The sequence below is a fragment of the Columba livia genome, chromosome 1, assembly GCF_036013475.1.
Source record: "Columba livia isolate bColLiv1 breed racing homer chromosome 1, bColLiv1.pat.W.v2, whole genome shotgun sequence".
Lineage (NCBI taxonomy): Eukaryota > Metazoa > Chordata > Aves > Columbiformes > Columbidae > Columba > Columba livia.
The window spans coordinates 61,583,857-61,596,816 of record NC_088602.1 but is presented as its reverse complement, the minus strand read 5'-3'; the positions used below and the strand labels follow the sequence as shown (position 1 = coordinate 61,596,816).

Genomic DNA, 12,960 nt, shown 5'->3' with positions numbered 1-12,960 from the left:
TATGTTCTAAAAATAGATTTATGTCTTACATGAAGAAATACAAGTTTATAACATTTGTAACTCACAACAAACCAACCTTCTAGTCCTCTGCAACAAGACCTTTCCCAGGACTAACACTTTAATCATTATTTGATCATCCTAAAAACATGCCTGCTGTGTATTTTATTTTCCTAGGTAATAGAAATATACTACTGATAGCACATTTTAGTATAATTGTTCTTTTCATAGAATGTTTTAAAATAATTGGGAAAAAAAGGAAGAAGATTTTTTTCCCTAAAACATTCCAAATACTGCTGGTCACATAAATCACAAAATAGGTCAATGAAGCATGATCAATATTTGTACAACCAGTTTCTAAGCACAGATATCTCTCTTTTCTTATATCTAAGTGCTATTAAAAATGCATATTGTTTCTAGAACATTTCTGTGGATTATATCACTATACTGCACCTTTAGAAATAATAAGTTTAAGCCTGATGTATTTGAAAACGTGCTTTCAAATACAACTTCTACATTATTAGCTTCTAGCTGATAACAGAACTCATTCACATTAATTTATCTTACCTAGATTTTACTACTACCAATTATTTTTATTTCTTTAAAACACATTATGTACTTTTTTATATTTAGGTATATTCGTTATACATGGATATAGTTCTTAAACACCTTATGTTGAAACACACACATAGCACCAGATGAAAAATACATAGGGGTTTACAATGGGAAAAAAATACCGATAAGATTTATTTAAAAAAAAAAAAAAAAAAAAAAGCATTATAATAAAACATTGAAAGTGTGGAAAGAAATAGATTTTCCTACCAGGAATTTTATCTTGACCAATTTGGCTCCCACATATTCCTGTGTTCCACTGAATCAATTTCACACTTACTCACCTCCCTGTCTCTGTGATGAGGTTTATTCATCGGTTTGATATTGCCATAGCAACTCTGCAACATGGTAACATGTTAGCCAAGCAATGCTGCTCACCTCCCAGTATATGGTGAATAGATGTCTGGTATATATAACATAATGTTTTAATGCATATTGATTTCTGCTTCCTCCTACTAAGCTACAGGTTTAACATCACCATTTTTAACTGTATTTAACAGTCTTTCATCGTAACCTTCACAGTATTTAATTTGTAGTAGTCTTAGCTTAATTACAAAAATTAGCTACTACCTCAGATTTAAAACCAGGATCTGTTTTGACTGTGAATTCCAACTAAAGCATCTGGACATCTTTGAACAACCAGAAAAACAAACATCACTACTCCCACCCCAAAAATTCAGGGCTTTTCTAGCATTCTTGCATTTTTGCCCCATGCAACCAAACATATGCAAATAAAAGATCAGACTGTGACTAGCACAGAAATGCACACATGCTCAATTTCAGAAGCTTTCCCATCAGAGCATATAGCCTGGAGGGAGTGAAAATCCTCTCTCCCCCCAATATGCCTCCCCAGGAATCTGCCAGCAAACTGGCTGGTGGCTGGTATGGGAGAGGGATAGTGCTTTGTCCCCGAAAGGGATGCAGCGTGCCTGAGCCCATAGGATGCTGGGGAGGGATGTTCTGGCAGCTTCTGCTTCCACAACCTCCCCACAAACAGTGGGGTCTCACAGTGCGCTCTGAATTACTAACCAGAGGCAGCATGTCTCCTCTGTTTGTATAAAACAAAACCAAAAAAAACCAAAACGACATGTCAGAACAAAAGTGGGATCTCCGTTGCAGCAAGCAATAGAGGCTTCAAAGCTACAAGGACTATCACATCAATACTATGCAAATCAGGGCATCCCCAAACACAAATTTGGATCATAGCAAGGAGATTAGGCAACCATCCAGGGCAATAGTATGAGTGGGAGCTGAAACCATCTCATTGACTGTATCTTTATCTTCACAAGTTGGCAACTGTTTCACAACTGCGCTTACTCACAGTGGAAACATCCTTATGTTTCAACTAGGTTGCACGGCGGCTTGACCTAAATGCATTTTAAGAAAAGCAGTTTATTTACTCTCAGACATGCTTGGACAAGCCTTATAAAACACACAGGATCTGATCACATGTAACACAGAAAAGCAGAATGCAGACAAGTGACACCTTAGCATTGAACACATCTCTGAATGTGGTAATGTAGCTGGACATCTCCTTCTACCTACCTAATAACATCAGCACTGTTTCAGACCGCACTATGCTTAAGCTCAAAAATTAAATGCTGTCGTTTGCCTTAGGCAAAGTGTAAAACATGCTTGTGAGACAGTATGAGCTTCACAGTTGAAATCCAAACTACTGCCACTTCATTATAACACGCTAAGTTTTGTGATCTGAGATGTACTATGAAAACATCTGTACATGGACAAGGGCTTTAATTTCTTTCTGCAGCAGAGCTGAAACCAGCATTTTGGCCTGGGATTTCTTTAGATTATATCAAGGAAAAGATGTGGAGCAGAGAGGAGATGGAAAAAGTATTTTCAAATAAAAGTTGTTTCAGTTCCTGACTATGCTGTCAAACAAGAGAACACAAGAGCTATCAAAGTGCTTTAAGGTGTATTCCATCGTGCTCCAACGCAGCAACAGCAGTACTAATTGTGCAGAACAGACAAAGGCATTTCTATTACCATTTTCTATAACTTGGCTTTGATTTGTTCTCAATCAAAAAAGCTATCCCAAATCCCAGGAGATACAAGTACTTTACACTACAATAGTTGTTTCCACTGAGAGCACCAAGAGGGCAGCTTTTGAGGGCTGGGGGAATAGAGGAGTTGGGAGCATGGGGAGTGCTAAAGATGAAAACACTGAATTCATATAATCTACACACACTACTAGGAAATCATACCTTTTTTGCTTACGTACAACTCTTACAGCAGTGCAAATAGCTAGGTGGTTGCTCTTTTCTTCTAGCAAAATTTGTGGTGGTTCTATGCTTCTAGGCATTTTGTAATATTAATTCTCTTAAAATATTTAGTTTTCTCTTTGACAAAGAAGGAGCTCTAAAAAGGAGTTAAAAGAAACAATACATTATGCCTAATGTGAGAGCTTATTTAATCTGAGTACACACTCAATTTATTGTGACCTTTGCTGTAACTCTTACAGTTAGTACTCTGCCAAGGCATTTAAGCAAAATTAAACATCAGCAACTGGTCTGGTGTCTGCCATACCCTTCATCCTCCCAGTAAATAATTAGAATCTTCAGATCCCAACACAGTTATCTGTTTCATTTAAAGGACTTCAAGTAGGGGCCAGATGGGAGCTATTTGTGCATACACAGACTGTGAAATCATGGCCAAAACTGGGGCATAAATATATGAAGATACTCAGCAGTCTCATAGGCATGTGTCCATTGGACACATTTTGGAAAACAACGAATAGTACAGTTTCCAGATGAATATTTAACCTTTAAATAATGCCAAAACTATTAATCTGCAAACAAAACAAAATCTAACTCAACAATAACCAAATATAAACACCACTAGCATCCTAACCTAAATCTACATGAAGGTTCAGAAAGGACAGAAATACCACCTTCACTTCCCTTCTGCTCCCCTGGTCTCAGCTACTGCACAAATTGCATTCCCAAACAAAACAAATGTAAGAACTACTTCACTCCTAAGTATTATTATGAAAGGTTAACAGGAAAAACACAACAGAACATGATACAGTAATTTCCTTACAGGTCCAAAGCAGTCCTCCATTTGAGCAGTATGGAAATCAGTTATTGGTAAACATTAATGTTGCAGTCACATGAACTGAGGTCCAATTTCAGTTTGCATAAAGTCTCACTAGCTTTGACACTCGCTAGCTCTTTCATCCTTAAATTTGCAGCCTTCATATTCTCTTTCATAAACACTTACTTGTCATTCCTTCTCTGCTATCACCCTGATTTTTTTATGCAGGTCTTAAAAAAAACATAAGACTGCTAGAATAAAAGCCACATTTTAGTTACCTATAGGGTTGTAGATTATTTCAAGTCGCAGGGCCAACACACACAGCCACTAAATTGCAACAACAGAGCTTTGCTTTTGCTAAGGGTCAGATATCATTTTGGGGAACTACCATAGGCTCCTCTCCAGACCTGGCATTTCCCAGAGCCAGAAACCCACAGATACAGTGGGTACTTGACAGGCCTTAGTGCCAAGGCCTACACAGTCACACTAAAATGGTTTGACAGCTCTGGGGCTCCGTGCAATGCCAGGAATCATTTTTCTTTATGTCCATCTTCTGAGCTTGGCCACATCTCAAAAAGCATTTTATATCCAGTCATATCAGCCACATGGGCTGCCAATCAGACTGTTCTGAATTAAAACAAAAGGTCACACAACATGACTTTGGCTTCAATTTCAGTTATTTGTTAATTTAGACCAAACAAGAGGAATGACGGCTCTGATTTTACATAAAGAATCCAATCCCTAGATATAATTCCTTTAAAATGCACCCATGGCTACCTTTATGTTCTCCCAGCAGAGGTGCAGCCCTTTGCAAATGGAATTTTGCCTTGCTGAGACTCTCAGCAGTTTGGTCTGTAAAAACCAGCAAATAGACCTTGAGACTTGCAAAACATCCTGGATGAAAAACATTCATATTTTGAGCAGCCTTTTTTTTTTTTTTTTTTTTAAATCAGAAGAATTTTTTTTTTTTTTTTTTTTAATCAGAAGACCGCATTGTAACAACAGAAAATTAACTTGATAAAATGGGTGATTCAAACAGACAAAATGGGATGTCAGCAAATAAATTGATGCCAATATAAGCAATCATCAAGCTACATCAGGCAAGCTGTGCAAGCAGAAAATGAAGGGACTGCAAGTCAGTCCCTACCCAGTAAAACAATCGGTGATATCTTTATTTGTATTTAGAGATTTTTATTAGAGATGCTGTTTTAGTCTTAACATGTACTGCTATGACATCATATTATTTTTGATTGATTGCACTTTTTCTCTCTTCATCCAGATGAACCAACACCAATATACAACAGACTGTCTTTAAAGGCAAACAGGTATTTATGATATCATCAAAGATTACCATCACTGCATAATGTTGCCTTTTTTATACATCCAATAACTTTTTTTTTAATACAGTCTGTTAAGGCAAACTTAAACCAGAGGGAAGACAGACTTGATTACAGAAGATTCATTCTGATTTCTGTTGCACCACAAGGAGTAGGTAAAGCCTTACACTGGTTTTTAAGGCTCAATTCAGCAAAATGCTCACAATGCTTACAAGGGTTTTAGCACCTTTAGCTTCTTCAGGTTAGGAAGGTCCTATAGCCACCACATTGTTAATGTCTACATTACACACATTTAACCAGTTACAGAATAATAATAATAATATTAACTAACAGTTTGTGTGGGACGCAGCCAAAATAGTTATGTATCTATGTATTCATATGAACAGGTTAACAAATCTGAATTTGAGTACACAATGTTTACTTTCATATGTCACACTACTATCATATCAGTTTTAAAAATCGCTGTCTAAAGCCATGATCATCCTTCCTTGCCAGTTCAGGTGCTTTGAATGTTTGCTTTCATGTCTTTATTCCCTTATCTGTGCTTGCTGACAGTAGAATAGTACTATTAACAAAACACCTGAGGAAAACAGAGAACTGTTTCACATTTATATCTGGCAATTCACAACATTACATAGGTCTTTAAAATAAAAGAGCACTTTTTCCTAAAGTAAATTAAAACAGTAAAATTTGTTTATATGCCAAATTTACGTAAAATGATTATGAGAAAATATACCTTTTCATGTGTTTGAACTTGACAGCAATCATTCGATGAGTACATTTGGCATCTAGTGCTGACCAAACACAGAAAAGTTATCAGTTGTTGTTATAATTATGGAAACATCTATGAAAACCAAGAGCTGACACAACCAACCCTAATTTTCTTCAGGAACCTCAATACATTACATTCAACAAGATAATGAAACAGATAAAGTAATAGGATCCTGTTAGTATTCCTAGTGGTTTTGCCTACAGCTTTATTCTTTGTGTTTCTGTCAACAGCTCTATTTAGTAATGTCGTTTACCAAATATATATTTTTATTTGTGCTTTGATATAGCAAAGTTGTTACCTTGATTCCAATACACTGATATGATCGCATCCAGCGTTGCTGTGGTAGAATTAATATGATTTGGTTCACCTTGCTAAATCTGCAGGATTTTGATTGCCCATTGTAACATGCCAAGTATGGCCAGCATCTCTTTAACCCACCCAGGACTTAACCTATATCCACAGACGAAATATGTTAAGAGTATTACTCAAATCAATTTGCAAAAATCACCACATCTCACACCCTCCCTGATTTCAAGTAACAAATCTGTTCCGAGCACTACTATATGTATATAAAGAGGAATTTACTTGTGGAGTACCTACCCAATATGGGCAAGAGTAGAATTCAACTTTACAAACAAATTTAGCCCATAAAGAAGATTCTACTAATACACACTCGCTGTTTGGAAATAGCGGTACCAGCACTGAAAACAGATATTCTTTGCAATTGCTCTGGGGAGATGTGCAAATTGTTATTTGTATTTCATAATAGGCCTATGTAGCCCTTGTAGTGGCAGACAGTTGAAAGACAGATCAACCAAAGCCAGATAGAAACCACAAGGTGAATAGTGGGCATCAGCTAGGAAGCAACTCTTGAAATCAAAGTAGCAGCTGAGCAATTGGAGGGACTGATAAGAGACCTGAGCCATGAAATTATATCAGATTAATTCCTGACTCAAAAGTCATTATTATCGTCTCTGCAGAAGTGAAGCTACAGATCCGTTGATAAAAGGAGAGGCATTGTAAAATACGAGCAGTTATATCAGTTCTCTGTTTTGCTAGCTGTTTGAGCAAGATGTCCATAAATAAGAGATCATTATAATTGGCTTCTACTATTGTATGAATTCTTTTCTAACAAAGGAAAAGAACAAAAGCAATAGGACACTTGTGTATGTATTGTTTTCATTAGAGTTGGATTTTGACAGAGGGGTTATTTGACACTAGGGTCCTTCAGTAGCTTTGGGACTGCAGTGCAACACACATGAGCAACTTAAATCATATGTAGTTCTTTATTTAACGTACACAGGTGTTTTTGTTTGTTTGTTTTCTTCACAGCGGAAAGCCCCCAACACTAGAATACAGAAGACTTACCAAGCCTGATTCCTTGCACTCATACAGCTTTTAGCATCTCACTGATACCAGTCTTCCATAACTGATACCTGTAAATACCTAAAATTGATTAGGTAGATTGATCCAAGTTCCTCCTGAAGAGCAGCAAAAGAATCAGACTATTTTTACTGAAATGTCAGGCTCTGCACAGAAATATTAAACAGTGTATCAAATTCACAATGTAGTGAATTGGTTGCGACTTGTACAGTCACCAAGATGGGACTGTCAACTGGTGTATCTTATTTCCAGGGCATTAACTGAGGAAAACATTTTCTTCTATTGTCTTATCTCTATGTTCAATTTAAGTGAAGAGTTTTATTTTTTCCATTGTTTCCTTATCTTCTAACACTAAGATGGGAATGCTGAGAAGAGAAAGAAAATTCACACTCCCACAATTGCACAGATCTAATTTAAAGAACAAACTTGGATTTCATTAAATTCTTTCATTCTTGCATATAGCTTAATTTATTCAGAAATCCTAGCCTGCTGTTGGCTCCAGCCAACTCATTATATTCCAACCTTATGACAGGAATAAACCTTTTAAAAAAGCTTTTAAACTTTTCCACAACCTAACACAAAGGCAGATCCTTTCAAGAAAGAGAGTGGAGAAATACCTGTTTTGACATCAGCCTCCTAAGTTTTTTAATTGCTAGTCTTCTCTAAAGACAGAGAAAGCTCCACAAAAACCTTGTGTTTCAATCTATCTTCCTAACAACTCATCACCAATAGAAAGAAAAGCTTGTTGGGAAACCACATACACAAGCTCTCCCAGGGCAAGTGCCCCTGAAATGCTGCTAAATCAGAGCTAATAGCTGGTCATCACAAAGTGATTTAATGGTCTACAAAAAACATATTTTTTTTGCTATTGATAAACCACTGATTCCTGTGCTTTTAACACACAGGACTCCTCATAAAAGAAAGGAAGTACTCCTTATCTACAGAAAATAAATACTAGATCTTGATTCTTGATCTGGGCTTTATATGGTAATCAAAAGAGATCACATTTTTCCTGTAATTTTTGTTCTAAGTAGGGACAGATTTTGTTGCTGTCTGAAAGATTTAAAAAAAAAAAAAAAAAAAGCACCTAATTTCACGTGAACTGGATCCAGCATAACCATAGTTTTTATTGCCCACTTTAGTAAAAAAAAAAATCTCCTGGAATTTGATGAGACAAAAAGTTCTTTGCAAGTTCTATCCTTTTGACAAAATGGACATTCTCCACATACTGGATATTTTTCCATTTCTTTCTCCCCACCCCCAAGTCTTAAAGCTATGCATAAGACTTCTAAGGCAGTTGGTTAGCAGGGCACCTCATGCAGCTTGTCATAATCTAGATCTCAATATTAAAACTTTGATTTTTGGATGAATAAACTACTCTGCCCTTTTAAGGAATCTTGTAACAGGGTGTGCTGAAGAATCATCTTCTGTTAACTTGTTAAAGACCAGGATAGCCCAGGCATTTGATTCCATTGCAGGTAGAACAAACTGAAGAAACAACTCCATAAGTGTCTTCTGGGTTTCCCTTGCCCCCATTTTACCTATATATTGGTTTCTGTTAACCACCTCCTATCTTCTTGAAGATAGGATCAAGACAGTAATTTCACTGATGCAAAAAAGAAAGGGAAAAATCAAGAGATTACAGACACTGTCAACAGACGCCCTGAGATACAGCCCAAGTTGAACTGAGATCTCTGAAGACTACAGCAAAGCAACTCTTGGTTTTACAGTCCAAACATGGCATCAACAGCATAATGAGTACATAGCACAAATTACTAGGCTGCCATAACCTTATCCTGACAGATCAAATTTGGTTTGTTTACGCAGTGTATAAGTTCATGATAATTCAAGAGAGAATTGCCCACATTAGATTTTTACTGAACCTTATACTGCTGGTTCCCAAGCTCTTCTGCCAGTCTCTTCATATCACGCTTCCTGGTTTTCATTAACTTACCTAAAGCAGAGGCTTTGATCCCAGTGTTTGTACCTTTTCTTCAAGCACTATGCAGGTGAAACTTCTTCCTGTCAAAGCATCCAGTACCTGGAATGACAACCTGGCCCAGCAAGAGCCTGGAATTCCTCAGACCACACAAAACACTCCCAAGTTTGCTCAGTCTGTTCCTAAATATAACAGCACAAGACTCAGAAAGAGACTCTGCACCCAGGCACCACACAGTAGACTCCTGTTAGTAATGTGTACAGTGCTGTAGCGTACTACAGCCACACACTGATGATTCATACTAAGGGGAGTAGCTGTTCCAGATAACTAAAAAGGCTGAAAAGAGAAAGAAGAATATGATGGACCTGTCTACTAGAAGCAGGATAAGCGAAGTGCTCTTCTAGGTGCTTGACTTCACAGAATCACAGAATGGTTGGGGTCGGAAGGGACCTCTGGAGATCATCCAGTCCAACCCACCTGCTAAAGCAGGTTTACCTAGAGCAGATCACACAGGAAACTGTCCAGGCAGGTCTTGAATGTCTCTGGGCAGCCTGTTCCAGTGCTCTGGCACCCTCAGAGTAAAGAAGTTTCTCCTCATATTCAGATGGAACCTTCTGTGCTTCAGCCTGTGCCTGTTGCCCCTCATCCTATGACTGGGCACCACTGCAAGGAGTCTGGTCCCATCCTCCTGACATCCACCGTTGAGATACTTATAAACACTGATGAGGTCCCCTCTCAGCCTTCTCCTCTCCAAACTGAACAGACACAGCTCTCTCAGTCTCTCTTCATAAGAAAGCCCGCCACTGGACTCCCCCCTGTAATTCCTTATCCTTCTTAAACTGGGGAGCAGCTGACTGAAAGGCTCCAAAATTGAGCTAGGAAACAAGTCACTACCAGCCCAGGTAGGACACTTGCTCTGCAAGCCTTCCTCATCTCCATTCACCTGTCCTTTCCAGATGCATGAACCAAGTTCAAGGCACTTTGATAACAAAGGTGTCTTGATCAAGGGATGTAAATACAGAGGAAAACTATGATTACGTGTAAACACATCATTCTTGGTTATAAAAAAATAGCAGAACAGACAAGTACTGCTAATAGATTTGGCATGGAAAAGACAAAAGTATTTGTCAAGAAGCTGTTTTAGAACTCACACCAATATGACAACATTATTGTAAAAGCTACATAGCAGTTGGAGAAAAAGCCAATTCCAAGTTCGTGTAGGATTATCACATTTTTTAATTTGCATGAAGGCTGACTTGTTTAATTGAAGATACTTGCAAGAGTGGAACAAAACTGCTTTCAAGAAAAACACAGACAATGGTGATATTTTTATAACCATTTTTCACTATAAGTGTGAATTAACTATGATATATGACCTTTTGAAATAAGACATGTCTGCAAACCATTCATCAGTAGGTTATTAGGCTGATCAAACAGAAATACTGTGGATGTTTGTGCATTTTCAGTCATGATTCTTCAGCACATAGTTTATGACAGTAGTGCTGAAATCAGAAGGACATTCGACATTGACCTTATAGGATTTCCTCAGGCTAATAGTATATGAACTGAGACCTGGCATGAGGACCTATATGACTCTAAAAGCACAATAACACCTTCATTGAAAGATGTGTTTTAATTCAGTTAGATGATAATGCCATGCTGCTCTGCTTCTGGCAACAAATGTATCATTACAATGCATTAAAATAAAAGAAGCTGGCTGACAGCACGGTGTCTTGAGATCTGAGAAAGATGGACAAAAGAATTATTATTCCAAAAAATAACAGAATAAAATCAGATTAAGATTCTGCAAGAGATCAGTCAGATACTTCAAAACAGAGCTCAAGTGTAAACCTAGAGCGGTCATTAAGCAAAGAAGTATGGGCGAGCTGGTCATATTTGGGGGGCAGGGAGGGTTTCCCATATGGTAAATATGGTAGCAGGTAGATTCTAGAAGCACTGTGTCAGGGAATAAGAACTGTCTTACCTTGCCATTTGCACAGCATTTAAAAAATGTTATGAGGAACAATACTGAAAGGAGCTGAACATCATCACTTCCTAAAAAGGTTACCTAGCACTAAGGCCAGTTCATCACCCCATAGGATTTAGAGCCCTATGACACAAAGCTTTAGGATAAAAGACACTACAGTTTGGTGAAACACAACTATATATTACAATTCTTGTAAGGGTTTGTCCTGCCTACTCCTGACTCTGTTTCTGGCTTTGTACAACTTTGCGCACCCCTGGAGTGACCAAAAACTATGTAGGAGTTCTTTTTGCTCTTTTGCTTTTCAAGATTTCTTTATGGAAGACCTACTTCAAATGCATTACCCCACTTTTCCTTCTCATCCTTAAGATAAGAGCAGCACATTGAAAGTCCAGGAGGTAAATTTTTGAGTGTTAAAAACAAGCATCTTGGAATGGAAAACAAGAAGACAAATGTAACCATAACATCCATGTCACCTGCTTCATTACTAATATGCACAAGTTCAGTTATGTGAACATATTCTGGAAACAACAAAAGGATTCAAACAAAAACTAATAAATTTCTTGGTAATCCAAGAGAGCACAAATTTAAAAATGCAGATGGCACAGGACACCATAGTCAAATGCTGTCTACCGTAACAGACTGGAAAAGCAAAAGAAATTCCCAAATTAATATAATTCTTCATACTATAAGACTCACAGAACTGACAGAAATTTAATTTACTCAACAACCAGCATGCACCTGCAGTAACTCTTCTACTCTGAATACGTGGAGATGCTTAACTAAGTAGCAGAAGATACTCCTTTCCAGAGCTATTGCGGCTGAGCCAATGTGCTGATTTTGCAGTGGATTTTCAAAACTTGCAGGTTCAAATTCTCCAGCTTTATCCCACATGTTGAACCTGGAGCATGACCCCAACCAAGGCAGAACTTGCACTTCAGGCATGGGGCAAGGCAAGGCATCTGTATGGGCTCAGCTTCCCGATGTGAGGGAGGAAGGCGGTGAGAATAAGAGGCAAGAGGGGGATGGGACCACTTATCCTGTGGGAGAGTTCTGCCTAAGGATGGGGACAGTCACAGATGCACAGCCAGTCTAACACAGAGCTGATGGCAACTGCTGGTGATGCTAACTCTAAGCCCACTGCTGGTGACACCTGAACAGCTTGACACAGGAACCTCCAACACAACAAATGCTAATGCTGAGTCAGCATCAGTTTGAAAACTAATCCACAGCATCATCTATCACATTTCTGCACTGGTCCTGGTGCTAGCCTTACATCCTTCTTGCTGCTGTCAACAGGTGTGAACAAGAAGTGAACAGCTTCAGATCTACATCCTTTGTAGCCTTTGCACACCAGCTTGGTGGCATATCTATTACCCAGCAAGACAACTAAGTCTACTTTTTTTTTTTTCCCCTTAAACTACAAGTAAGAAGATTCAGGTTAGCTATTAGAAGATCACTAGCATAAATAGGTGAAGTTGTCATCAAATAAAGACTTCAAAAACACACTAATGTCTGATTAAAGCTTTACTCAGCACAAATCCTTTCAGCTGGATCTACATCTTGGGTAGGCCCTAACAATGCTGACAGGGAGCAAGGGAAGGACATAAATTCAGTCCTTGAGCTCCCTTCAGGGGACTCTTAGTGACTCCATTGGTTTCCCTTGGCCCCTTTTTTCAAAGCACCACATGCAGTCACATCCATCCACACTCGCAGTTTGGTTCAGTGAGCCTTCGCACAATTAGACAAGATTGGCTGAGAAAAAATTGGAAGAGGTTACTTTTTCTTTGAAGCAGGGAGATAAGCTACATTAGTCCTCCAGGTTTTCCAGCCCTATGTCTCTATTACTCCATATTTGAGAGACCAGGAAAGTGTAGGACTCAGA

The 12,960-nt window shown here is 38.2% G+C and overlaps 1 protein-coding gene across 2 annotated transcripts in view; it reads right to left on the bottom strand.

The window, feature by feature from the left end:
* The window catches only part of MYO16 (myosin XVI), a 385,805-nt gene that overhangs the window by 353,773 nt on the left and 19,072 nt on the right, over positions 1-12,960 (bottom strand). Inside the window, exon 1 of one of the 2 annotated variants that reach the window (XM_021296623.2) lies at positions 820-910. The exons of the other annotated variant lie outside the window; for it this stretch is intronic. The gene's annotated coding sequence lies outside the window, so the exon portion shown is untranslated. Of the gene's footprint in view, positions 1-819; positions 911-12,960 lie in introns of those variants that run through there. 2 annotated transcript variants of the gene reach the window in all.